Consider the following 5180-nt stretch of genomic DNA (forward strand, 5'->3'; position numbering starts at 1 on the left):
CCTCGGGCCCCTCCCCTCGCGCCTGGCTGCGGCGCCATTACGCACAGGAGGAGCCTGTTCCCCGGCAACCTGGGCTCCTAGGGTTCCGCGGTCGCCGACAGCTCCCGCCCACCTTTAGCTACCCGGGCTCTAGGCCGGACGCCTCGAGAGCAGGATCTGTCAGTCGGGCATGTGCAGCGCAGCGCGCGTCTGGTCGTGACCAGAGAGCCGGAGGCCTGTCCCGGGGGTCTGGGGCCGCAGGGCGGAGGGTGGGCTTCCTCCCTCCCCCACTCGCCGTTTGCTTTCGGCTTCCTGCCCTTGTTTCGGTTTTAACCCTTCACTCGAGTTCTCTCTACTATAAACTATGCGCTTGAGGGTGTTCTGAATGCTGCGAAGACACAGATTTTGATAAGGACCCTCCCCCAGAATCACACATGTGTAAGGGAAGATGAGCGATGCAGTACAGGGAGGAGTGCTAGATGCCATGTGGAAAGCTACAGGATTGGGGCTATGGGAGTTTAAGAGACTCAAAATCTGTCCACTCATGGGGCTCAGGACACTGCTGAGGTCCTACAAGGCAAGTTTGAAAACTCAAACATGATTGAGCAGTGGTATCCAGCCTTTGAGAGGATTCCTTTTTAAGAAATCGTCAGCCAGCTACTGGTGTAGTGATTAAGACGCTTAGATTCCACACAGATACCCACGTAGGCAACTGCATGGTTTAAGTCCCAGACGAATCAGCTTGAAAAACACGTGCGTGTGTGTCCAAAATTTCTAGAAGAGAATGGATGAGAAGAGAGTGCAGCATGGTCATTCCCCGGGAGCAGGGGTGCCTTCTTGCTCGCTTGCTCTCTTGTCTCTGGCATGCGCCACCCTATACTAAAAATTTTAAAAAGAAAGTTCCAAAAGGTCACAATTATTTTCTGGTACCTGATCACCACTGCCACCAGGTATCTAGTAATATTTAGTATTTTTTTCCCCTATTAGTATAATAATGAAAATTGTTACAAATTCAAAAGGTGCTAAAGGGCATATGGTAAAAAGTAAATATTCCTCCTTACTCCAGTTCAAAGGTAAGGAAACAAGCAATTACCTTTTCGTACTCTCTGAATTCCCTAGATGCTTTCCAAATTTACAAACATATATGTAAGTAACTATGATAATTTGCTTACACAAATGGCAATTCATAATATGCTTGGTTGTGAAGTGTTTTGTAGATAGTGCCATGTCAGTATAAGTCAGTCTTACTAATAGCTGCATGATATGCCTTGTAAGAATGACGTAACTAACCAGTCACCTACAGGCTGACTTTTAGGTCATTCTCAGTCCTCTGCTGCTCAGGCTACAGTGAGTATCCTGGCGTAGAATGCTTTTCAGTGGTTTTATATATTCAGGAATCACAAATGGATCTATTAATATATGCATTTAATACAGAGACCAGCAGGTGGCGGAATGGCTATATCGCTGGACTCCCATGTAGTAGACCAGGGTTTGCTGGACCTAGTGGCTTAAACTCAGGTGGGGCGCACATGCGTGCGTGCCCAAGATCCTGAGAGAAGAATGGAGGAGAAGGGATTGCAGAGTGGCCATCCCCCCTGGGGGGTGATTTATTACTTTCTGTCTGTCTGTCTCTGTCTTTCTGGTGAGTGCACGCGCCCTATAGCAAAAAGCCTCTCAAAAAAAAATATATATATATGTATACATTTGAGTAATAGTAGTGCACAGTAAAAGATTTATGGTTAGGTCTGCTGACTTGGTGTACAGGCAGATTTATTATAAGTTACTTATATGTATGTTATCTTTACTTACTGTTGAAAATGTATGGGAAGGACCAGCAGTTGGCATAATTACTATGTCACTGAACTCTCATGTATTTGACTGTGGTTCAAATCCTGAATCTGGTGGCTTAAACTCACTCCGGGTCCGTGTGTGTGCATGCCAGTGTGGCCATCCCCCCAGGGGGTGATTTCTTGCTTTCTGTCGCTCTGTCTCTCTCTGTCTTTATGGCGAGCACACTCGCCCTATAGCAAAAACCTCTCCAAAAAAAAAAAGTGTGGGGATGGCCAGTCATTGGTGTGATAGTTAAGGTGGCTGTATCCCACATGGCTAACTATACAGTTCAAGTGCTGGACTCAGCAGCTTGAGAAACATGTTGGGTGTGTGTACATGCATGTCCCAAATCCCAACAGGAGGAAGAAATAGAGAAGGGATTGTGCCATGACCATTCCCAAAAAGGGTGTGTGTGTGCTTTCTGTATGATTCCCTCCCACCCCGGTGAGAGAGAGAGAAAGAGAACAAGTGCAAGAGAAACCATCCTCCCCTCCGTGGGGGATGGTCAAAGCACAATGCAATCCCTTCTCCATTTTCCTCTCAGGATTTTGGGTGTACGTGCACACACGCCCAGTGTGTTCCTCAGACTGCCAGGTCCAAGGTTCAACAGCTCAGTTGACCATATGGGATCTAACTGCCTTAACCACCACACCACTGGCTGGTCCTCATGGGGCTGTGGAGATAAGCTGGCCATTGACACAGTAGTTAAGGGAGCTCAATCCCACATGGCTGACCTTGCTTCAAATCCTGCCTAGAGATTTAAAAACACTCCAGGTGTGTGCCTAGAATCCCAACAAGACGGAGGAATGGAGAAGGCATTCCTGTATGACTCTGCACCATTGAGGGGTATTACCTCCTCTCTGTCTATCTCTCTGTCCCTCTTGGCCCACTGCATGTGCCCTCTGGAATATAAAGAAATGGGAGATAAACAAAACAATAGTCATTTTAAAAACTATATTGGAAACAGACTAACAGGTGAACAGAGATGTTTTTGTGGAATTTCAGGCATTTGTTTATAGGTAAGAGGAAGGGAGAGTGGAGAGATTTCCACACTCTCTAAAGGTGCAAAATTTAAGAGGGCACTAAAAAACGCAGTAATCAAAATTAATAATTTTTAAAAATTGAATAATTAGGGGCCAACAAATGGTGTGGTGGTTAAGGAACTGGACTCCCACATGGCCAACTGCGGTTTAGGTCCTGGACCTGGCAGCTTGCTTTCTCTCTCTCTCTCTCTCTCTCTCTCTCTCTCGTGAGCACATGCACGCTATAGCAAATGAAAGAAAAATGTATATGTACATGTATGTATGTATGTGTATATATATATAATAATTCCTTAAAAAACTTTTTAAAATGATTTAATTTTTTGTTGTTGTTTTTTTTTAGGTTTTTGCCATAGGACACATATGCTTGCTGGACAGAGAAAGAGAGAGAGAAAGTGGCCAGGGGGATGGCCATGCCACAATCCCTTCTCTGCCATTCTCCTCTTGGGATTTTGGGCATGCACACCCGTGCACCTGGTATAAGTTTCAAGCCACCAGGTCCAGGTCTCGAACTGCAGTTGGCCATGTGGGAGTCCAGTGCCTTAACCACTATACCACCTGCTGGCCCCCCACCATGATTTTCGAGCTGCCAGCTCCAGGACTCAAACTATGGTCAGTCATGTGGGAGTTCAGTACTTTAACCACTATGCCAACTGCTGGCCCCAGGTGTTTGGCCATTTCTTTCTTTTTTAAAAAAATTATTTATTTTTATTCATTCATTCATTTTAATTTGGCCAGAGAGAGACACAGAGAGAGTGAGAGAGGGAAAGGAAGAAAGCAAGCTGCTAGGTCTGGGACTCAAACCATGGCTGGTCCAGCACCTTAACCACCACGCCACCTGCTGGTCCCAGTGTTTGGCCATTTCAAACAGTGTTTTCTCTCTCTCTGTTTGTTTCTCTGTCCTTCTCTGGCAAGTGCATGTACCCTCTGGCATTATGAAGAAATAAAGATATCAGCAAAGCAATAGTCATTTATACAAAGTGGATAGGGAGACCAATTAATAGGTGGCCAGAGATGAAGATTGTGGAATTTCAGCCATTTGCTTACAGGATTTCAATGAAAAAGCTGTGTATTAGAAAGAATTCTGGAGTCAGGACCAGCAGTTAGTGTAATGGCTATGTTGCTGAACTCCCATGTAGCTGATTTGAGTCCCGGACCCGATTTGAGTCCCAGACCCGGTTTGAGTCCCGGACCCGGTGGCTTAAACTCACGCCGGGCATGTGTGCAGGTGTGCCCAAGATCCCGAGAAGAGAATGGAGGAGAAGGGATTGCGGCCTTCGGGGGTGATTTCTTGCTTTCTATCTCTCTGTCTGTCTCTCTGTCTGGCGAGCGCATGCGCCTTACAGCAAAAATAAAATAAAATTTAAAAACCTCTCTCAAAAAAAAGAAGAATTTTGAGGTCAGTTTGCGTTTGAATTCTGGTTATGCGATGTTTACCAATATGTAACCTTGGACAAATTACTTTCTTGACTCAGTTTTCTAGTTTATAAAGTTGAATAAGTGATATATTGGAGAAATGAAACGAAATTGCCGACGTGCATGCTTTGCGCTGTGCCAGACGTGGAAGAGGTTCAGTACATGGCCACATTCAGATAACATAGTGCCATTAACTATAAATTTTCACAGCACCATAACATGCAGCATCTCATTTGATCCTAATAAGAATCTGCTGAGGGTCAACCATGGCCTAATGGTTAAGGTCAGTAGATCCTACGTGGCCAACTATGTGATTCGAGTCCTAGAAACAGTGACATCTTGAGAAACATCTTGGGGGTGTGTGCGTGCATGCCCAAAATCCCAAAAGGAGGCATGGAGAAGAAGGGATTGCCATGCAACCATGCCCCATGGGGACTCTCTCTCTCTGGCAAGCACACATACCCTCTGACAGTATTTTAAAAATATTCACTGAGGTTGTAGGTCAGATATTATTAAACCAGTGTCACAGATTGATTAAGTGAACACAGAGGGGTTAAATGACCAACTCAAGGTCACACTGTCCTAATTCTGGGAGAGTCAGAAACCTAGGTTTTACCCTTAACTCTTCCCTTTGCCTCAGGCTCCCATATCCAAAAACTCCCTGTAGTCACTTTGGCTTCGTACATACCTCCAATATCCACTCTAACATTTCCCCCTCTTCATTTCCACCACTCAGATCTAGGCCATGATAGTCTTACTTGGAGGACTACCATAGTGCTCTAAATAGTAGGTCTGCATTTATTCCCCATGTTGCTGCTAAAGCAATCTCAAAATATAAATCTACATGCCACAGCTATGCTTATAGTCCCTCAGTTGTCCCCAAGACCTAGGCTCAGATCTAAATGTCTCCGTGTG

This window comes from Tupaia chinensis, unplaced genomic scaffold (genome assembly GCF_000334495.1).
Source record: "Tupaia chinensis unplaced genomic scaffold, TupChi_1.0 Scaffold000231_1, whole genome shotgun sequence".
Lineage (NCBI taxonomy): Eukaryota > Metazoa > Chordata > Mammalia > Scandentia > Tupaiidae > Tupaia > Tupaia belangeri.